The sequence below is a fragment of the Callithrix jacchus genome, chromosome 13 (genome assembly GCF_049354715.1).
Source record: "Callithrix jacchus isolate 240 chromosome 13, calJac240_pri, whole genome shotgun sequence".
NCBI classification, from domain to species: domain Eukaryota; kingdom Metazoa; phylum Chordata; class Mammalia; order Primates; family Cebidae; genus Callithrix; species Callithrix jacchus.
In genome coordinates, this window is record NC_133514.1 from 76,793,232 (window position 1) to 76,817,643 (window position 24,412).

At 34.9% G+C, this 24,412-nt stretch overlaps 1 protein-coding gene and 1 long non-coding RNA gene across 8 annotated transcripts in view; one reads left to right on the forward strand and one right to left on the reverse strand.

Moving 5' to 3' along the window:
- Positions 1 to 10,248, reverse strand: part of LOC118146867 (uncharacterized) — a 34,622-nt gene extending 24,374 nt beyond the window's left edge. The window contains exons 1-2 of the long non-coding RNA XR_004732973.2: positions 10,128 to 10,248; positions 9,174 to 9,276 (exon numbers count right to left, since the gene is read on the reverse strand). This is a non-coding gene — a long non-coding RNA (uncharacterized LOC118146867). The remainder of the gene's footprint in view (positions 1 to 9,173; positions 9,277 to 10,127) is intronic.
- ASXL3 (ASXL transcriptional regulator 3) overlaps positions 1 to 24,412 on the forward strand; it is a 174,242-nt gene that overhangs the window by 118,267 nt on the left and 31,563 nt on the right. The gene's annotated exons all lie outside the window — the stretch shown is intronic.

A 24,412-nucleotide genomic window follows, 5' to 3' on the forward strand; every position in this document is an offset into this window, starting at 1 on the left:
AGATTTTCAAGTAATTGCATATAACAGGCAGTCTGACAAACAGAGCTGATTCTATTGCATGCATAAGGCAATCACTTAACCTGAATAACATACTATTCTTTGCATTAAGCCGTTTTCTTTCTCTTTTGTATAGGCTGCTAAGTGGCAACTTCATAGCCTGGAATGGTATCTTTGGCCATGTATAATCCATTACAACTGGCATATTTGATTACTAAATACTTAATATTATCCTGTAATATTTACATTATTCCCTTTTTGTTCTCTTACATAATAATATGTGTATGTGTAATTCTTAGCTGCCAGTTTATGCAGGAATGGTAAATGACTTAACATTTGCTTTGTCCTAAATATAAAAAAGAGACAGTTTGAGACAGAGACTCATGTGTGTGGTATATTACACATTAGTGCCTGTCATTTCAGTAAGGAGCATTCTAAGGCCAAGGTCACCACTGATCATTATGAACAGGTGTCATACCTTGAGTCTCCCCTAAATTAAGGTCAAAGTTAGAAGAAAACTGATTTCACTTATAAAGTCAGTGTTAGAACTCCTGGTAGTTATTAAACCCTCAAAAAATATAGTTGCCAAAGAATATAGTTTGATTCCTGTTGTAAAATTTGTTCAAGTTCATTGTAAAGGAATGAAGAATCATTTCTAAGCAGGAAATCAACAGTGTAATGCCATTTGAACCTGTGGATTAAGGTGGTAGTATAAATATGCATATTTAATTCCTTTCACCACTTCTAATTTCTCATTAAAGTGACTGGCTTTTCCCATTAATATATTTCTTTATCAACTGTGGAACCTAGGGGAAGAATGCCAGCCACATGCCAAAAACTGAGGAGTTTCTGCAGGAGATAATGAAGGTGAAATTAGATTAACCAGAGCGATGATGAGTGGGAGTGACTGCCTCAGGAGGAAACTCTGTAGGATCTGACTGGAAAGGACTGCCAGTTTGTCCTGTTCAGAACTATCTTTGAGTGATGGGGGCTGGAGGAAAGGGTGGGACAGTCAGGAGGAGCACATCCCAATACCACTCTTGCTTTCTGTGAGTGTTCACCAGGATTTAGTCTCTATTACAGCAAGATCCCACTGCAGAAAATGTTTCCAGGATGTGCATGGTCTGGAGTTGTCCTGTGTTCTATCCAAAGCCTAGCTGATCTGCTAGCTGAAGGGAGGCTCAGCCTCAATGATATAGCACTAAACATATGGGTAAAATGTTATTTGTTAAAGAATCAATCTCTGCTCCTCACAAGTGCCAGACTTCAACTTGGACAGACATCAGCTAGAGTAAACATGAACATGTACTTTTCCTGATTGTTTATTTGCCGGCCGAAAGATTTGTACAGGGTCCAACAGAGTCTCTGAGGGAAACCATCTCAATGTCTGTGACTGATCCAACACCTACTGATCTCAGCTAAAAGAAAGGACAGAAATCAATATCTAAACATAGGAAAGATTTGGCAATTTAGAAAAAGAGACCCCATGTGACAATTCAGAGAACAAGACCCTTTATGTGTTACTGAAATAGGATGAAAATGATTTGAACACTATGTATTAATAAAGTTGAGTTGGTTGAAAAGAAGAATATAGTTATTTTACAAATATCAATTTAAATTTTATGGTAGACTATTCAAGGTTCTAGACATTGGAGATGCTATGTTACATGAGATTGTCTTGAGTCTTGCCTTCACTGAGCTTGTATTTTAGCAAGAGAAATAATGTTAGAAGTAGTGAACATGCACAAAGCTCTCTGGAAATATGAATTGGAAGAACAGAAAAGAGAGCTTCTAAGCTAGCATATGAGTGAATTTGATGCAGTTAAAGTTTTGGAAACAGTTTGATACTTTGGAATCTTATGATATCTCAGGTAGAACTAGACCAGTGCTCAGTCTATACCGAAGTCTTCCGCCACTGAGGCATGTGATTTTCCAGTCTGACTAGTGAGAACAGGCACTGTTTCTGGCCCTGTATGAGCATGGGACATTGTTACCTTTATTCCTTTCAGGTGTTTATTGCCTAACCTTTGGTAATTGCATCACATTTGTGTACTGATCAACATTCAGCTGATGGCCCAGTAGAGTGGCTCATTCCTATAACCCTCGCACTTTGGGAGACCAAGGGGAAAGGATCACTTGAGCCCAATAGTTTGAAACCAGCTGGGGCAACATAATGAGACTCTCTCTCTCAAAAACATTACAATAATTTTTAAAAATTCAGTTGAAGAACTCCAGAATTTTCACTCTATGATACCCTCCCTATCTTCTCTTATTCTCTCCCTGTAAACTATAACTACATTGGTTTCCCTGACCAAGCTTCAGTGTATTGTTAGCCCAGTAGATGGTTAGTGGTGCCATTAACTGAGATAGGTAAAACTAGAAGAATATGTACTATGGTTTGAAAGAAGGTATCCTTCCAGGATTTAAATGTTGGAACTTGAATTTCAAGCTGATGATATTAAGAGATATGAGGCCTTTTGAGAAGTGATTAAGTCTTGAGGACTTTTTGCCCTAGTGAATGGGATTAAACCCTTATAAGAGACCTCAGAGAGCTGCCTGGACTTCTGTCTCTTCTGCCAAGTGAGGACATAGCAACAAGGTGCCATTTTGGAAGCATAGAATAGCACTTACCAGATATCAGCTCTACTGGTGCCTTGATCTTGGATCTCACAGCCCTTAGAACTGTGAGAAAACACGTTTCTGTTCTCTATAAATTACCCAGTCTTGAGTGTGTTGTTTTAGCAGCACAAATGGAAAAGACAGCATGATTTCCATTTTGGACATGTTGAATCTGAGGTGCATTTGAGAAATCTATGTGGAAATTGTGAATAAGTAATTGGCTATACAGGTTTGGAGGTTAAACTTAAACTTCTAAGGTGGAGTTAAAAGGAATTGGGAACCATTGATGTGTGCCTGTTAATTAAAACCGTGGATATAAACACAAAGGGCTATAGAATAGATTTAGAAGTGGGCTTAAGATGAAAGTCTGAGATTTCCAAATTTTAATGGCTGAATAAAAGAAAATGAGCTTGCAGAGAAGACTTAAAAGTAATCATAAATGAAGTAGGTTAGTGTCAAACCAGAAGTGCATCCTTGAATACACTTCCAGTGATATTTAGGAAGTGAATATTTAGAAATGAGACCATGATGTGTTTTATACTTAAATTGAAAGGAATACTCACCCTCTGAGGAAAAGATGTGTTAAGTAATTACTACATTTCACTTAGCTATTCATAAGAGTTTAATGGAGAGATCAGGGAAAAGGGGAATTCCAGGGTGACTGTGCTGGTGGCCAAGGCTGTGCCCCTTCGTGCTGCAGGGAAAGTTGCTTCACTAAAATAATACAGCCAAATTTCTAACCAAGTTAATAAAAAGATAACAATAAAACTAAGACTTGAAGAAGGGGGTGGGGGTAACAGCATATAGAATTGCTACAAAAGGTAGCCTAAGATAACCACTTTTCAAAAGAGAGAGAGACAAAGAGAGGGAGCAATAGTGATACATAATATGCCAAGAAATAGGAAAGAATGACTCGTCTAGAAAACAATCAGGCAAGAAAATCTTCTATGAAATGCTGTGATGTTAGACTGAACAGAAAAAGACTTCAAAGTAGACATAGTAATTATCTTCAGGTATCTAAAGGAAACTGTGCTTACATAAATTAAGGAATGTATGATGACTGTGTCACACCAAATTCACATCATCAATGAAGAGATCGTGACAATGAAAAAGAATCAAATGGAAATTCTGGGTTGAAGAGTAGAATAAAATGAAAATTTTATTAGAGGGGCACAGTAACAAATTTGAACTGGCAAATGTAAGAGTCAGATGGAGTGACAGAGATTATTGAGTATTATTCAAGTATTGAGTAAGATGATGATTGAAAGTTTACCATCAATTTCACCTATGTATTTCACTGGTAATCTTGACAGACACAATTTTGGTGGCATTCTTGGGGTGAAAAACTAGTTTAGAGTGGTTTCAGAAGAAACTGGAAGGGGAATATTTGCATAGAACTCTTTTACTGTCTCCTACAAAGAACGTGAAAGTGGAACGTGTGAAATGGAACAAAGAAATGGAGCAGTAGATCTTCAGATTTTTTTCTGAGTGTGTTGAGGCCACTGTTCTTTTTAAAATTACTGTTATAAATTACTTCCTAATATAATTGCGTTTTGTGTATGTGAAAGCTCTTTTTTTCTTAGACCATTTTACTCAATTTTTGATAATTATAAATTATTTTTCATTTTATGCTCTTGAGTTTTTCCAGATAAATGTCACTTGTAAAAATAATAATTTTGTCTCCTTTATAATTAGTATACTTTTTGAGAACCATTTCATTTATTTGTTCAGAAGAAATCCAGATAGGAGTTAAATGACATGTAAGTTAGAGAAGAAAGAAGTTGAGAATGCAGACTTGTCTTTTAATAAATTTGCCTAAAAGTGGAGCCGACATAGCGGTAACTGTAATAGCATGTTTAGGAGAAATAGCATGTTAAGGAGAGAGATGAGATATTGTTTCATTTATTTTTTCATGTGGCAAAGGATTTAATATGTTTAGAGATCAAACTGATAGAGGTTTCTTTGAGAGGGAGCAATTAAGTAATCAAGATAAAATAGCAATCGGTGGCTTACTGTAGTGATCCCTGAAGGCAGGGGTGGAATAGGTGGTTATTGAGGCACTGGGATATTTTTTCTTAGAAAAGAGGCAGAGAACTGCTTCCACAAAAACTGGAAGAGAGGAAGAAAGTTGGCAAATACAATGTATTTGAAGTTTCCTAGTGGATAGGGCATTCCTGTCTGATCACCACAGGTTCTTTTTTCCCCAGGAAAGTGATATCAGGATCATGTACTGGTAGTGATGGGTAGGATGAGGGTAGGGAGGAAGGTAAGAAGCTTGAGCAGAACAAAATGAAGTTTGAAATAGCAACCGAAGAGTGAGAAAGCAAGTTCACTGAAAGAAGCACATCGGGTTACCTCAGAGAGTGGTAAAGGCCCTGAAATTATCAAACCTCTCTGCTTGAAGTTTCCAAAAGTGTTGGCTGTATAATGGAATCATACATAATGGATTGAGCTTTAGCCATATGCGTTGTATGCAAAAGACAGGAAGGGTAAGAATCTTCTTAACATGATGGACCAGAAAAGCTCAACTTGTAAAGGAGGGGAATGAAAAAAGAACAATGGACTGGGTGAAAGTAAAGGGATGAGGAGACACAGCAGGTCACAGGTTCAAGAATGGTCATGGTAGCAACAAGTTAACACACTAGTGAGGTCAGAGAGAAGAGCATGATAGAGGGTAAAAGTTACAGTATTAAAGCAGTTTGGGGCATTTTACCCAGTATTTCCCAAAAGATCTGTTGTCTTTTTTAAAAGTTATTAGCAGCTATATAAAAAAAAGTGTGAGCTTTTTGTGATTTCATTTCTTCTGTCTAAAGAATATATTCCCTACATTAATAATATATGAATATCCTCCAAAGTATTCTAATCTTTTCATATTTAAAAAATTTTGACTTTAGATTTTTAAAAGCGTGAGTTCTGCAATTTGGCTTTTCTTTTTCAAGATGGTTTTGTCTATTCTGGGGCTCTGAATTTCCAGGAGAATTTTAAGATAAGTGTGCCAATTTCTATCAAGAAACCAGATGGAATTTTGATAGGAATTGCCTTGAATCTATAAATCACTTTGGGGAGTGTTGACATTGCTTAACAATACCAAGTCCTCTGATCTGTCCACAGAGGATGAATATACACTTATTTAGATTTTTAATTTCTTTGCACAATGTTTTTTAGTCTTCAGAGTATAAGTGTTACATTTTTAAAAAATTTATTCCTTACTATTTTGTTCTTTTAATGTTATTGTAAATGGATTTTTTTCTTCACTTAATTGTGGACTGATGAGAAGCCAGCTGTTAATATTATTAGAGTTCTATTGTACATGACAAGTCATTTTTCCCTTGCTGTTTTCAGAATTTTCTCCTTGGCTTTCAGCATTTTTACCAAGATGTGTCTGGGTATGAATCACTTTGCATTTATCCTACTTAACATTTGTTGAACTTCTTCAATTTGTAGGTTATTTTTCATAAAATGTATAAACATTATTTTTTGAATATTTTCTTCTCTTTTTCGTCTCTCCTATCACTTCCACTACTCATAGTAGTTTTTGAACCCCACATATCTATGATGTCTGTTCCTTATTTAAATTATTTCCTCTTTTTTAGGATGCATAATTGCTCTATTACTGTATCTTCATATTTGCTGATGCCTGCGTCTGCTAGTTCAGATTTACTATTGTGCCCCTCTTAATCAAATTTTCATTTTAGTTATTTTACTTTTCAACCCAGAATTTCCATCTCACTCTTTTTCATTGTCACTCTCTCTTTTTTAATTCTCTCTTTATTTATTCTTTATTTGGTGAGACACTTGTCATCATATCTTCCTTAATTTATGTAAACATGGTTTAGATATCTAAAGATATTTAAAATGCCTACTTGGAAAACATTTTCTGTTAAATCCAAATCAGAGCATTACACAGAAGTTGTTTTGTCTGATTGTTTTCTAGACTGAGTCATTCTTTTCAGTTTCTTTGCATATCTGTATCTCTCCCTCTTTCTTTCTTCTTCTTTTTTTTTTTTTTTGCAAGTGGATATTTTAGTTTATGTTGTATAGCATACATATATACTGCTAATCTCTTCCTTCAGGAATTGTTTTTATTGTTGTCTTTTTACTAACTTGGTTAAAGATTTGACTATATTATTTTAGTGAAGCTACTTTCTCTGCAGCATGACAGGGTACAACCTTGCCATGAACACAGTCACCGTGGAACTCACCTTTTCCCTGATCACTACGTTAAACTATTAGGAATGGCTAAGTGAAATGTAGTAACTACTTGGAGTGTATTTTCCTTGGATGGAGTGTATTTGTTTTCATTGTACCCTTATTTTATCATTATATACCATAATTTCTAGGAGTTTGTTTATTTTTGGTTTGGGGAATGGGATAATTAATTTATATTAGGTTTTACTGTCCACAGTAAAATTACATTTGCCATTCATAAATTATATGAGGTTTTCAATGGTCACAGTAAAATTATATTTGCTATTCACAGTAAAATTATATTTGCCATTGTGAGCTTGTTTCCAAGTATACTATTTACTTGATAAGCAATGGGGTTAAAATTATTAGGAAGATAATAATCACTGCTCAAGATTTTATAATCTGCTTTGATATCACATCCAAACCTTAGGTCCATTAATTGCTGCCTGATTGCTTTATTGATTGCAACAATGCCCTGGGCATAAATGCCTCCATAGTCTGATAAAATTAAATTTCAGTTCCTTTGCAGGGAGTTTTAGGCCAGTTTTTGAGGTGGTTCAGGTCCCAAGGGAGCTCTTCTTAATCATCTTTCTCCCTGGTTCTCTCTGTTAGATTAGTTAGCTTACTTTTTAGCTTATTATTCATAAAGCTACCAGTCTCCTCTTAATTGCTCACAACCAAAATCTCCGTTAGTTTCAAGATCACTTAGGTACAGACTTCTCATACTCTATATTAAATAGTTGCTTTAGGGAGACCTTAGAAACTCTCTGTTCTTATGGTCTTCCCTTTGCCTGGACAAAATCTAGGGTCATTACTTGGGATGGGGACAGAAGTGACTTTCCTGCAGAGCATTGGGTGGAGGTGCTTAGCTTGCCTTTTCTGGAATTAAACATCCACCATATGAATAAACTGGGGCAAAGGCCCTAATATTCTTGGCCTGTCACTCATGGAGTGGAGCCACCACCCTAAAGTGGCCATTGGACAGAAGAAAAAAGCCCTTGGCCTCTTGGTTGTACTTGCCAGGTATTTAGCCTTTGGAACTGGAAGCCGGAAAAGATGAGAAATGCTTCGGACCTGTCTCTGCCTCTTCTATTGAATTGCAGTGTCAACTGACTGGGAATTGAGAGGGGAGAAATCACCCCCCAACCCTTCCATCCCCTTCCACACTTCCTGGCCAAAACTGCCTGGAGAGGACCTTCTCTCACATGAATCTATTGGATGGAATGGATGGTTCAGAACTTAAGGGACGCAGATTCTTGCAGGAGTTTCCAAGATTTAGCAGAATTTTTGAATATCTGTTTCTTCATTTGTTATATGTCTTAGGGCAAATTCCAGATACTCTAAATGGGTAATTTTAAAAGTAATTTTCACCATTATGATTGATTCTCCAGGGAACATTTCCACAGAGCTCCGCACACCACCACTCTGGAAGTAGCACTCTACTACCTTTAGATTTTTTATGTAACTTTTATATGGTAATAAATTTTGGGTTAAATTTGTTTCCCCCTGCTAGATTTGCAAGTATGCCAAAGGCATTTGTTAAATAAACTACTCTTTTCCAAAAAGTGACAAATTAGTGGTGCATGTATATTTCAATATGTGCTATAATGTAGTAGGTACTCAATAACTGTTTTTAATGAAATTCAGATTAACGTCTTATTTCTATGAGTAAAAATATCTCACAAAAAATTATTTATATTATTTCCTATCATCTTAAGTTACATTTCACATTCAAGAAAAGTTGTAGTTTGCCAAGCTTTTTGACGTTACAGACACCTCTAAAGAAAGGATTATATTATATTATAGATTGTCATTAACACAGGGAGCTTGACGGTTTTCATTATAAATACCTACATTAGTGAGTAATTGTTTAAAGTACTGTTTCCTCAAATAAGTAGACTTTCTTTTTATTTTTACTTTTGTTTTATCATTATTTATTATGGTAGGTTTTCAGTGATCACAATAATGTAAATTGCATTTTGCTACTCACAGGTGTCCCATTTCTTTGACAGCCATTGAGGATAAAATTAATGAGTAGATATAGTGCCTGTGGTCAACAGGCACTATAATAATCTAGAAGCAGTCAGATATGCAAACTTAGAAAATGGTACAGTATTTTAAAACAGAAGCAATGTCATTGATATTATGTGAAGTCAAAGGTGTTAATAATACTTAGAACATTATTTTCTTGACTAATCTTGCATTAAGCCTTTACAGATTTGTTTTTATTCACTGATATTTTAGTGCCAAAAATCCTGATTAATACTTGTGTTTTATACATTAGAACTATCATTAAATAAATGGCGAGTATAGAAAGAAAGGCTGTTTTGATAGAAAGTTGAGGAAATGTTTTAAGTGGTTCAATTTACCAAGTTTCTTTAATCTCCTTTTGGGATAGTTTCCAGAGTGTTACTTCTTTCGTCTGTGTTCTTAGTTAAATTTTTCTTCTAATGTTTTACCCATTCAGAAACTCTATTGACAGGAAAGGAAAGAAGCCAAGAAAAATTGGTTAAACAAGATTGAATAAGCTATTATTAATATTCAGTATTAATATATTTTAGTACTTCAATATACAGTTGTTTCTTAAGAGATGAATATTTTTGTTTTCTGGATATCTTAAAATGCGCATGCATAAAATTTGTATTACAGAAGATAACAGAAGATAGCAACAATGAAGCTACCATTTATTGTGGTTTTAGTCTTATAAAAATTTATTTCACAGGGGAAGAATAAGTGTTGGGATACCATCCCAGCAACTTTATATAGACCCATTTCCAAAATGAGGATATTATATATTCTTTTAAATTTAACTGTAAATATTTTCCCAATAGCAAATATGTATGATGATTTATTAAATTTTAAATCATGATCAGTTAACTAGTATAAACTTTTACTTTATATAAAATGAGCCATTTTCAGCAGTACAATCAAGTTTGAACTCTAGATTTTTAAAATTATATGCCAAACTACAGGCAATGCAGAAAAAATATTAGACCCACATTATATTCAACAAGCTCCAAATTTTCTATGTCCATTTCTGATTTTATGGATGCCAATTACTGTATTTATCTTTTTTATTCTACAAATCTGTTATTCATAAAAATGAAGAAATTATGGAAGGAACAAAATAATTTTTTACTTTTGTGTGAATGTTGTATTGGAATGCCACGGGCATACAGATAAGTGCCACCTGATAGCTATACAGTTTAATGATTTTTTTCTAAAAAGGGAGGACATCCTTATAAGTGGCATCCAGATTTTTTAAAAAGAGAGAACATACTAGCATTTTGGAAACTCCTGTTACCCTTTTAGTTAATACTCACATAAAAGAACCTACTGTCCTGACTTTTTTCACCATTGACTACTTTTGTCTGATTTTGAACTTCATATACTGGAATCGTTCAGTATGTACTCTGCTGTATTGAGCTAATTTTGTTGTGTGTGACAACAGTTCTCATTGCTGTGTAGTATTCCATTGAGTGACATCATAATTCCCTATTCTCTTCATGGACATTTGGGTTGCTTTCATTTTGCAGCTACTTTTAGTAGTGCTGCTATGGACATTTTGGTATCTATGATTTTGGTCCACCTAAGTACAAAAGTTTTTGAGATATATATCAACAAGTCTAATTGCTGGGTCGTAGAGTATGCATAGATTAAGCTTTTGAAGATGCTATTAAACTATCTTAAATACTTTCTCAAAATGATTATACCAGTTTACATTGCCACCAGTGATATGTGAACAATCATGGTATTCACTTCCTTACCAGGACTGGATATTATCAAACTTTACAATTGTTCATAGTGATTTTAATTTGCCATTCTCTGATGACTAATGAAGTTGAGAAACACTTGACATGTTTTTAGATATTTGGATATCCCCTTTTGTGTATTACCAGTTTGTGTCTTTTGTCTACATTTTTTACTGAGTCATCCTTTTTCTTGTTGACTTGCATCAGTTCTTATAAATTCAGGGTATAAATCATTTATCAAATATATTGCTGATATCGTCTTACATTGTGGTTTGTCTTTTGATTCTCTAAGTGTTGTTATTTGATGAAGAGAAGTTCTTAATTTTAATGTACTCCAATTTGCTTATTCATCTTAATCTATTAAGTCTATTTGCATCATGTGAAGAAATGTACTTATGCTACATTTAGATTTATATCTACAAACCACCTGGAATTGAACATGAGTATGACAAACAGAGATTAATTTATTTTAGATACATATCCAGTTGGCCAAACATATCTATTAAAAAGGTCACTCCCCCCACTGCAGTGTAATGTCACATTTGTAATAACAATTGACCCGATATATGAGCTTCTATTTATGACCCTGTTCTTTTGCATTGGTCATTTTGTCTATCCTTAGGCCAAAACCATGTTATCTTGATTATTGGTAGCTTGATATTTTGTAGAGGTTGCTCACTATATTTGTTCTTTTTCCTTGGTTCTTAGAAGCCCTTTGTAGAAATTTTAGAATAATGTTATCAATGTTCCTAAAAGCACAGGAATTTTGGTTATGGAATGTATCTAATATATAAAACAATTTAGGGAAGATTGAAACTTTTACCACATTGAATCTTCTAATCCATGACCATAACTTGTCTTTCTATTTATTTAGGTCTTAATTTCTCTCAACATTTCATAGTTCCCTTAGGAAAGGTAGTACATCATTTGATCAATTTTTTCCTATGTCTTTGCTGATTTTTGCTAGTATTATAAGTTGTAGCTATTTTTGTTGATATCCAAATCAGTTTTTATATATTGATTTTTTCCAGTGAATGTGCTAATTTACCTATTAATTTTCATAGTGTATAATTTTTTATCCTCTCAGTCAACACACAGAGCACAGAGTTATATTGTTTACAACAATTACAGTTTTATTCATTTTAAATTCTTATACCTTTCTTTCCTTATTTTACAGGATAATATCTTTGGTATAGTGTTGAAGAGAAGTGGTGATAGCAAGTTTGGTAACTTGTTTTCAAACTTGGGGATAAATATTTTATTATTTCATCTTTATCCAGGATGCTTAATGCTGATACATTTTATAGATGCTTTTTGTCATTTAGGGAAGCTTCCTTCCATTCCTAGTTTTCTCAGTTTTAATTACTAACAGTTCTTTCTGTATCTATTAAGATGATTGTTTTCTCTTTTAGGTTAATGTGATAAATGACCAACTGCTTTTAGATATTAAATGAACCTTGTATTCCTAGAGTGAACCTATATACACAAACCCCTGCATGCACATGTGAATGCAGTTTGCTAATATTTTGTTGTAAATTTTTACATTTTTGATCAAGTGGAGATTGGCTTATAATATTCCTTTTTTAAAATGTACTTGATGATTTTTGTTAATACAGTTAATGCTACTCATTTAAAATTATCTAGTAAATAGTCTATTTGATGCCAAGTTTTATGTAGGATTTATATTATATCTTTTCAAAATGTTAGGAAAACTATACTTTTAAAGTTATCTGGACTAGAGATCTTTTTGGGAAAACTGTTAATTACAGACTCAATTTCTTTAATAGTTATAGAACTTTTATATCTTCTCAATTCTCATAAATTATTTTTGAGAATAAAATAATTAACAGCTCTATTGATGTATAATTGATGTAAAATAACATGGGTATTGAAGGTGTACATATTGATAAACTTTGACATATAAACACACTCATGGAACTATTATCACAATTACAATAATGAACATATCTTTCACCCCAGAGAGTTTCTTTGTACACTCTTATATGTATACAGTATTGAGTCTTCTAGTCCATAAGTACTATATAACACCCTCTCCTATCTACTGATTTTGTACTAGATAATCTTCTGTGGTGGGGGATGGTCTTGGGGATGGCTATTCTGTCCTTACAGGATATTTACCAGCATACCTGGCCTCTACCTATTAGATATAAGTAGCATCCCCTGCCTCCAGTCCCTAACAAAAGCATTCTCTAGAAATTGTCAAATGGTTCCAGAAGGACAAATTCCCCAAGGTTAAGAGATTGACAACCACTTATGTAGAGACCTCATACATCTTTTTTTTGTATTTATTTTTTCCCATATATTTTCATGTGTTTATATATAATTTTCCGAAATTTAATTTTATATTTGTTCTAACATTTAGCAATGACATTGGCTTTAATCAATCAGTGATACTATGATTCAACAATTTTGCTACATTCACTCATTAATGCTAATAATTTCTATCAATTGGAAAAACATACATGAGATAGCACTTGATATGGAATCTTAATGGCCAATAAACATATGAAAATTTGCCCAGCTTCATTAGTCATCAAGTAAACATGAATGAAACCACAGTGTAATACAACTGCATGACCAGGAGGATGAAAAACAAACATACATAAATATAAAAAGCAAATATTGAGAATAACGAATGTTGGTAAGGAAGTGAAGCAAATAGAACTCATATTGGTGGGAGTGAACTGCTTCTCTGAAAAATGGTTTGGCAGTATTTTTTAAAGTTGACCTATCTTTAAACTCTTCTCTATGTTTATACCTAATTGAAATCATTAATATGTTTAACAATAAAATAAATGAGCAAAAAATGTATAGCTATAGTGTTCACAATGGCCAAAACCTGGAAACCACCAAAACATCTTTCAATGGTATAATGGATAAATAAATTGCTATATAGTAGTCCAGTGTTTGAATTTACAATGAGAATGAACAGTCTACATCTATATGCAACACCATGGATGAATCTCACAAATACATTGTTGAGCATAACTGCCCAATACAAAAGTGAATGTACTGTGTAATTCTATTTTTATAAAGGTCAAAAAAAAAAAGCAAAACATGAATCTATGGTGTTAGATTACTCTTGAGGATTAGTACCTGGGAGGGAGCACTTCTGAGTGCTATTAATGTTCTGTTTCTTAATTGGGTTGCTGATATCATAAAAGTATTCATTTTGTAAAAGTGATTCAAGCTATGCTTATGATTTGTTCACTTTCTATAAATGTTAAACTTCAAGTAAAATATGTTACATGTGCAAAACTTTTTTAAAATAACTATTCTTCTGCCCTAATTTGTTTGGCTCTGCAATGAACAGCCTGTTCTGTCACACATGCAACTAGAGTTATATTTCTCCCCACTCTGGCCACCATTTCCTAATCACTTCCCCTCCCACCATGACCCCTAACTTCTTGTCAGGATGTACAGTAATTCTGACTTAAAAGCTGACTGGTGGCCACCGATCTAGACAATGTGTTATTTTCTCCCGACTTGTACCTTGGTTCTTTGGCACTTCACTAAGGCTAGCTAGGAAACCGTAATTAGTAATAGTTTCAGTTTAAGAAACTGTGGCAGCAGAATGTATGGGCTAGAAAGAATGGTCCATAATTAACTTCATTTTTTTATTTGAGTTTTCTTTCAGTTGATCAAAGTTCATGTAAAGGAATCTTTCTGAATATGTTCTTCTGAATGTGTACTTCTGAATAGGCTCAAAGATTTAAATTAGACCATTTCTTTTTATTTTATTAAAAACCTGTATCTTTCTAGGCACTCTTTTAAATAGGATCATTTCAACCAATATCAGTTTTCCTAGAATTTTTGTGCTTAATGATCTAATTTACAATTCCCTGCATATTTAGATGTAAATCAGTTGGTGAAGGGTAACAGTTTTTACTTTCTCTTTTAGTTCTTTCAAACAAGAAAGATGTGTACATCAAGCTATCATCTTTAAACATATAGTTAAAATATATGAACTTTCGTTTCACTTGGTCATATTAAACTATTTTATATCTTTACTGAATTTTTTGTGGGTTTTTGTTTGGGGGAAAAACAAAGACTATAAAATTTTTGGAAAATGTTATGATAAAATTAATTTGCATACAAAATGCTGTTGCCTTTTGAATATCATTGTACTCTTTTTTTGAAGATTGATTTTAAAATGTTCTCACTTTTTTATATTGTCATATCTATCCTTCAATTTAGATTTTCTATTTTGTTTTCTACATTTTAGCCCCAGAGTCCAATTTTGTCATTTTAGAATGAATGTAGATATCATGATTATTCTTGCATTGATTTCTAGATAACCAAATTGCATCTTATTTGGTAAACAGATGTGTGTATTTGTTTTATTGCCATAATTTCTCTCTTCCTTTTGAGGAAGCAGACAATTTTTCATTTTTAATGTCCATGGCATTCACATTGGCTTTCTCTTTCTTATGCCTATATATGCAAATTTGATGAATATTCTTCTCATTTAATTTTATATTTGATTTTGTGCAATATGCCTCAAACTTGCTTTCAAAATATATGTGATCTTCTTCCAAAATTTGGTTGGACTCCTCTTGTCCAATTTTTTAATATTTATATTAACTGTATCTTATTCCTGTTTATGAGGTAAGAAATGTCTTATGGACAGTCTGAATTCCCAAATGAGTAATTGTTAATTTGTCAGTGTATGCATATTATTTAATTAAATGAAAACATTTTTCAGTTATTGTGATAATGAATTGTGTCACTGGTAACTGATTTTTAAACAGCTTGGAATTTTAAGAGCCATTCCTCCCCTTTATCATTTGAATAAATTAGATGCTTGATTGTTTGCGCATAGGTCCTATGAGTCCTGTGGGTGAGACCATATGGTGTGATTAGATCACTCTGTATCCGGGAGAGACTATGGGGATCCCTTGCAGAGCCAGACTGTGTTGTCATAGCGATTGCTTCCCTACTAATTTCTCTCAGGGCTCACACTCTTACATTTTTGGTCTAATCACTTATATATCACTCAGCAGTACAAAGCTGTGTCAAAAAGATTAAGATTTTAGGCAGTCCTACGGTTGCTAAAAAAAATGGTGATAATATAAGATATGCAATCTTTATTTCCTTAAATGTTCATGCTATCTGAAATAGTTACATGTATTCTTCCAATTTCTGGTTTACAGACAATGGATTATATTTTAGATGTTATTTGTTTGTTAAGATGAGATATAGAATTACAGGGAAACTAGATAATGCATTGGCAAAAATTTGAGAACTGTTGTTGATCCTCCAGTTGCTATTATTTTGCAAAAATTCTTTTTGTATTTATTTATAGTAGTTAATCAAAGTATCATTTTGGCTGTTTGTTTTCCATCTGATATATTTATGGTAGAATATGTTTGTTTTGAAATTTCATCTTTCATTACTGACAGAGAATATGAATGATGGTGTTTTAATGCCTTCTGTCGTTTAAAAAGGAATTGTATTATAGTTTTAGAGTCTAAGTGATTGTTGCTCCTGGCATTTACATTGACACACTTAAATGGATTTTGACATTCATTGAGATTACTTGCTTGCAGGCCTGAAAATAAAGATGAGATATGAAAGAATTTAGGTTATTGGGGAAGGAGCCAGTCATTTAATCTGTTTTGTATTTCAGACTGCCCTCTTATTTCACCTGTAGTTTACAATACTGGCTGATCAGATGAATGTTCTTGTGGTTGTTCCGAAACAAAAGCTCCTCTGACGATTTTAAAGCTAGTTTTCCCAAGATACTTTTTAACTACCCCAATTACTATAAAACATTGATCTCGGAATACCAAGAAAGGCTTCAAGGATCCATGATACTCCTGAAACATTTTGCAGTGTTTCACATTTATGTATGTATGCATGTATGTATGTGTGTGTACATTTGTTAGTTGACTTTCAAGATGTGTTAGTCAAGGTAGCAGCTATGTTGCTATAAAAAAAGAGTCCCAGAAAATGGTGGCTTAGACATGATAGTGGTTTTTCTCCAAAATAACAGTCTGCAAGTAGCGAGTACATCCATGGGAGTTTGACAGTTTTGCTCCATCGAGTTGTGCAGTACTTCTGTTTCTTCTTCTTGTCTGCTCTGCTGCCAGGCTGTTGCCTGTGGTTGAAGCTGGCCCATCCATGTCCTAGCTAAATGAATGGGGATACACTAGTAGTGCACAAGTTACATCACATGTGCTCACATTCCTTTGTTGAGAAGTTGGACACATAGCCATGGGTAACTGCAAGGGAGTCTAGGAAAGATCATCTCTAGTGCTGCTCAAACTCAGGGGTGGGGTTTGACTGTACAAGAATGAAGGGGAGAATACTGAGAGATATGAGAGACAGTTAGCAACTACCACAGCGAGGTTTGATTTTGTTTTGTTTTTAGACGAAGTCTTGCACTGTCGCCCAGGCTGTAGTGCAGTGGTGCAGTCTTGGCTCACTGCAACATCTGCCCCCTGGGTTTAAGCGATTCTCCTACTTCAGGCTACCAAGTAGCTGGGATTACAGGTGCCCACCACCATGCCCAGATAATATTTTTATATTTTAATAGAGATGGGCCATGTTGGCCAGGCTGGTCTCAAACTCTTGACCTCAAGTGGTCAGCCCTCCTCAGCCTCCCAAAGTTGTGGGATTACAGACATGAGCCAGTATAGCCAGCCTGAGTTTTTATTCATTATCTTCATCAAATATATGTCATATATTAAATAAAAGGAAGTTTTTAATAGTGAAATCTTATGTGTTCTAGGATATTAGCAGTCAGGCATGAGCATTTATGTTGGCATGACAGGGAGTAGGTGATCTGGATAACTGCATGTATACATCACATGACCATGATTGCAAGAGCCGTAGTTAGAGACTGATACACACGTGGTAGAATATTGACAGACCACCAGTGGTAACTTCCGTAACATAATTTTCCATGAACAACAGTTATAAAAGTTTGAACACAGCAAAATGCAGTGTTTTCTCAAAATACAGGTTAGGTACGTTCCTACAAAGAAGATTCTGTATTAAAACCCATGCAAAACTTTGGTGTTACATGCTGGTCTCAACGCATCATAGTGGGTGTTTGACTTGCATGTGTGTCCATGGAGCCATTTGCATGGCATAAGAAGTGCTGGGCAATTCCTACTGATGGGTGAGTGTGTGCACATGACAAGGCCTCTGTATCTTTCCTTTTTGCCCACAAAAGGCCAGCAATCCACTTCAGTTGTGGAAACTGCCCCCTGCTGCCCACCTTCCCACACACATTTCAAGTAGTATTTATTTTTATAAAATTTTTCTCCTGTAAGTTATCATTGCCCTTTGCTTTTTCAGTCTTCACTAAGCACTGTGTGCTTTGCATGTCAGCAATGTCTCTCTGTTACATTTTAGCACAGCACATTGCCAAGGGCTCAAATTGTATTCAGTATAGATAGGTCCCCGGTTCATGGAATCACCACTCATACAGCAGCACTTAGTTTCTTCCTAACTTTATTTCACCCTCTTTCCATTAACTTGCTTCTTTTAATATAGTTGTTGTCATTTTTTCCTTTTCTCTATCTATGCCATAGAACATTAGATCTAAAGGAAAAAGAGATCTTCTATTTTAATCACTTTCACATTTACAGTAACTTGCCCCAAAACATGGTTGGTTCTAATTCTAAAACAGGCCAAGGGTATTTCTTATGGCTCTCGTATTTCCTATAAGAAGCAAGCTTCCTTTTCATTATTTCCAAGTTTTCCCCAACTCAGCTTTAGGCCACCACTCCTTTCTTAAGTTGGTGGCATTCTCTAGATCTGTGGGATACATGTTTCCCCAGACCCTCAACTCTTCACCAAGTCACCTTCCCCTGGTCTTTCTCTCCATGTGACACACAATAAATTCATATTAGGGGAAGGACCTGTGCCTGCCCTCCTCTAGTGCTCTTTGCTTAAATTTGCTTATTAATGTTATCTTGAATCTATTTTCGGGTAGGAATCTTTTCATACCTCTTGTCCACTTTTTATTGTGGGCTGGTTTAATTCAATTTATAATTGGTAAAGTTACCTAACTAAGAACACTTGATTGCAAAGCTTCGAATTACACTGAGAGTGAATGAAGGTGTAGGGTTCTTCTAGCTGGTAGAAGGCCTTAGTATACCCCTTCAGTAACTGACTCAGGACAATGGACAAGCTCATGTGAGTCCTCTGTGTTTTACTTTACAGTCTACTTTAGTCTTGCTTCTCAAAGTATCATTGTGTCCACACTCTGGGGCTGAATATCATAACTAGGTTGTGCATGTGTGAATGTGTTAATTTATCTTGAGTCTACTTGACCTTACCGAAACTTCCGAAACTCCCTGTTTCTTTGAGAATCTTGTCTATTTACCTGCTTCCAAACTAGCAAATTCTCTAAAAATTCAACAGATTCATTATTTACACTCTAAAGCCAATATGGCATATACAGGTATACCATATATGTTAGCATATTTAAAAGAATAGCATTCTGCCTCTGTATTATCACTTTGCTTTTCACATTAGCCTTTTAAAATGTCACTTATACATTATACACATTCAGCTTATCCTTCTGTTATCCCTCTAGCCATAGTAACTGGAAGGAAGGGTGATTTTGCTGTAGAAAGTAGGCCCAGTGTTGATGTGTAATTATGGAAAACTCAATGTGATTACTGTCTAAAACATCATATTTGTGTGATGAATATTTTTGTCACTAACAATGATGTTTCTAATTTTTATCTTTAGTTTTAGGAAGGGTAATATTTTTAAATCAGATATCTACACAAAACCTGAGGTTATTAAAATTTGCTATTATAATTTATGATCTCTTTACATTTAAAAATTAAGGGGGTACATACCAAAAAATAAAATGTTTGAGACATAGGTAAAGAGACAAGTGGTGGATGATAAAGAGGAGGGGAAAAATGTGGTCATTATATTAGAAATGCTCTTGAGTGAGGGTCCTGGATGTGAACACACCCTTATTTCAGAAGTTCCAGACAGCAAAGGCAGAAGACAAACACAGTAAGTCACATATACCTCATTTTATAGTTAGAGGAATCATTGGTTTGAGTGTCAGTCACTCAAGCAACATTTGAATAAAGTTTCAATGGCAACTAAAAGGGCAAAGACCTTGTTCATAAAGGTCAATTCTAAGGCTGGCCTTTATCAGTAAGTTGAGAGTTCATTAAACCGAGGTTTAGCAAATGTGTCAATTCAGGGATAGAGTGCAAAAGTAGATTCTAGGTTTATAATTCTCCAGTGCTCTGACCTACAGGTGCTGCACAGCAACATTTCTTACAGTGTACACACTCTGTCGAATATCAGACCCATAGAATACAGAAAGCAATGTTCTGAGCTTTCATGAGTTTGGGAAATGCTTCATTTATTTGCACAGTAAAAGTCCCAGAGCTCTGCAGTGAAGAAAGCATTTGAACTTTGTATAAACAGTGTTTCCCAAACTTAATTGATTTTAAAATCCTTTATTTCCTTAGGAACGTCTCATCAGTTGCTATACTAGAATCTGTTTTGGGAAATGAGGAAGTAAAAGCACGAAGGTTTGACATGTCACTAATTATGGCATAAGTGTTTCAAAAGTCAGATGACAGGCTTTCTCTATTAGTAATGAAAGAGGAGAGTTAGATGTTTTAGGATTTTTGGCTAGGTGTTTGGTATTGGTGTAATTTAGGTGGCATGTTTGGCATTTTGTTACAAAAATTTAAAGGTTGGTTTGCAGTCTTTATGAAACACTACCCTTATAATGTTCTATAGAGTGAACCAACTGTTGGCTTGTAATTACTTTGCAGTCCAACTTTTTCATGGTGTTCGGCTTTCTTTGCAAATGGAATTTCTTTCTTCAATGAACTGTATACTGTCTTCAAGGTGGAAAATATATAATAGATTACTCAATGTAATACTTTCTGGGTGTGTTACTTTGGCCCTGCTCAGGTTGCAAGAAATGGAGATTTGCTGGTTTTTAAAAAAAGTAATTGAGTTTTGGGAGGTGATGTTAAACATACATTTATATTTACCTCTGTTCTTCTGCTGTATGTTTCTAGGGTATCTGTTCCTCTCACAATATCTCTTCTGGTATCCCAGATTCTCTTTCCCTATACATAGAAGAGGTTATTCATTAAGTAAGACATGCAATACGTCTCTGGTACACTTTGGCTCCATCACTGATCTGTAGGTCAATCAGCTATAAACTGAGTAATAGGACTGATTCTGCTCAAGCCTAAGTAGCTGATTTCTCAGTAGATCAGTGACAGTCGAGGTCAGGTGACCAACCAGCACTAAAGCAACAAAACATTAAATTCTCTGTTTGTGATACCTAGTTTCAACGTAGAGAGTCCCTTCTGATTATTGCTTTTTAAATATCATATCTGTGCTACAGTTTAAGGACATATTTGGGAATGCTGAGATTTAAAGGCTCACAAGCTAAGCCCTTAGTAGTAGTGTATATATTAATTTTTAAAATGTTTACTCCTTATATGTTATGTAATATACTAGGTTATTTGCATTTATTATTTCTAATTTATATAACAGCTTTGCAAGTATGCTTACTTCCTCATTTGAATAATGAAACAAACTGCCACTCAGAGCTGTTAAGAAATTGGAGCATCTTCAGACAGCTGTGAAGATACAGGCTAGGTTTAGTAGACCAATTTTCTAACTTTAAATCAAGCTCTCTTTCCATTGTGACATACTGGGTTACTTAAGCAGACCACCATGGAATGTCTTGAATACATCAGAAGGATGCTTTGTGGGTTGGGGGAGACTGGGCATTGATTTGTTGTTTTTGTTTTGTTTTGCTTTGTTTGTTTTGGCCTTAGAGGATGTTAGAGGAATCAGCATACAGAAATTTAAATCATACCAAAATAAATAGAAGGAATTTACCTGCAATTTTCTGGTCTGTACACAGCTAATTGATTTAATAGGAAGCCATAAATTGTCTGCGCTTTGGAAGGTTGTGTTACAGTAACAGAACGATAGCACTGATAACCCCTCTGCAAGAGCTAAAATCCATTGTCTTCTTTCTCTTTCTCTCTGTTACTTTACATCAAAGACTAAAAGTAGCTTTTACCATCTGTATGTTCCTTATAAAATCTGTTGTTTATACATCCTAACAAAAATATCACAAAACTGGGTAGGGTTAAGTAGAGGCATCAAATAGTGATATAATTAAATAATGACAAAACGAGTTCCTTCAAAATTAATTAAATTTCTGTTCTATCATGCTATGCAAAGCACTGCCTTCATGGAGATTACAGTCTGCTCTTTCTAATCTGTCTTTTTTGTCATTTAGTACTATGGGAAGTCCCTAATTATGTATCCCATAGATCCATATCCCACACACTCAAACACACCCAGCTAATGTACACAGATACTTTTGTCTCTCAACTGATAAAGGAGTAGCAACAAAATGAGTTGTTCTCACCTTCCCTGTATTAGTTTTCCATGCTATATAACAAATTACTACAAATCTATCAGCTTAAAGTAGCATGCTGTTCTTATCTCCATGGGTTAGGAGTGAGTTTGGTTAGTTTTCATGTTCAGGAGTCTGGGCACAGCTTTGCTGATTCTTCTGCTCAGGGTCTTAACATGCTGAAATCAAGGTACTGACATGTATATTTTCAACTGCAGCATGGGATCCTCTTCCTAGCTCATGCAGGTTGCTGGCAGAATTCACTTCCTTACAGTGGTAGGGCCAAAGCCCCCAGCTCTTAAAGGCTACCCCCTTAGGCAATTTACAATCTTTTTTTTTTTTTACTTCTTCAAGGCCAGCAGGAGAATATTTCTGCCCCTGTTGGCTAAGATGACATTTTATGTAATATAAAATAATCAAGAGAGTGACAGCCCATTACTTCCCCCATTTTCTAAGCAAGTCATAAGTTCTTCCCATAATCAATGAAAGGAATTCTACAAGTGTGTGACTCATCAGGGGCTCCTAGAATATGTCTGCCACCCATCCTACCAAATAATAATAATTATATTCTCAGCTTGTTGAGAACTTCATCTAAGCCAGCATTATTCAAACTATTTTACATGTATTTATTCATTTAATCCTCACAAAAACTATAGGGAGTTAGACAGTTTGTTATTCATAGTTTACAAATGAAACCAAACCATGTAGAGTGGATTCTTGTTTGCTAAGAATATCCATCCAAAAAATTAACAGGAGAAAATAACAGCAACAATGTTGATGCCACACAGAACCTTGTTCTGACAAGGTTCCTTACCATCCTTGTCAGAACTATGGTTGCTTTTCCTTCTGCCCTTACCCCAGGGCTCTTTCCTGCCCTTCCTTCACATACATCTCTGCTTAGAAATAAATGTCTCGGAGAGTCCTACCTCCACAGGCATGCACCCAGAATTTTCCCTTCTTATACTTCTGTTTCCTTCAGAGGCCTTAACACAATTTATAGTTACAACTTTATAAAACAGCAACCATGCCTTTCTTTGTTTATTGTTGTATTTCCAGCATCTAGCACATAAACTTTTTCAGTGTAAGAATGAACGCCTGCATGTTAACTCAAGAAAGTCATATGGCTTTTAGGGAGTCAAAGTTATTTTAGGGAGTCAAGTCCTACTTTGCTGCTTACCTATTCCTATAGTCTAAAGGTTTTAACATAATTTATATGTTGCAATCCTAACTCCCATGGTGATATTATTAGAAGGTGGAGCTTTGGGCAGTCATTAGATCATCAGGGCAGAGTCTCCATGAATGGGATTTGTTCTCTTATAAGAAACCCCAGAAATCTCCCTTCTACCATGGAGGCAACAGCAAGAAGGCATCACCTATGAACCAAGAAATAGGTTCTCCCCAGACGCTGAATCTGCTGGTACCTTAATCTCAGATTTTCCGGTCTCTAGAGGAGTGAGAAATTTTTGTTGTTTATAAGCTTCCTAGTCTATAGTTCCTTGTTATTGTAGACAAAGACACCCATCTTCAGGGTTGTGGAAGGCACTCAGTTAATGACAGTCTATTATTATTGTTATTGGTTATAGTTTTTATTGAAGAAGTAGATCAAGGCCATTGTTAAAGAGAAGGGGGGCATAAGACAGTTACCTTTGGGTGTAGCTATTAGCAGGCTTCTAGGGGGAATTAAAGATATGCTAGATACCCAGACTTGGGGGCACTCCCAGCATCCTTCCCTTCTCTAGACACTCCCCATGCTATTAAAATGGACATTTTATCCTTTTCTTTACCACTCTAGGTGCAAGGCACTTGGAACAGCAGAAGCTGTCTATCTGTTTCACAGTCCCTGGCACATAGTAGATGCTGTGAAGTGTTTGTTAAAGAAATGAATGACTAATAGATAGTCACTTAAACACAGCTGTTCAGTGTATTACAAATGGAAACAGTGATTCACCGATTCCCACTACATTATAACATACCCTTATTTTATCTATACGAGAACATGAGCTTGAGTTTCACTAAATAAAACATTAGTATTCGTGGTTGGGTATGTTGGAATTTTGTTCTTTCTTCCTCTGCCACACACACACAGAGGGAACATTAATGAAAATGGAATTATTAAAGATTGTCTTTTAAAACATACACATTCTCATATTTGCTAAAACTTGTTCCAATTTTGAAAACATCACTTCTCATAGAAGACCAAGCAGAATGTCCCAAGGTGTGGCCAAAGGTTCTCCTCAAGTTTGTCATGAAGTGGAGGTACTGTGAACATCAAACACTTCTCTAATTGTGGAGAAGCTGATGAAAGCGTGATCTGTCAAAGGCTTTATTTTTGCCTTTAGATATCTTTATTTCAGTTATTTTTACTGATTTAACCACAGGCAACATCTCTTCTGAGGAGGTTGCTGAAGAATAATAAATTATGGCACTTTAATAGCAATTCATGTCT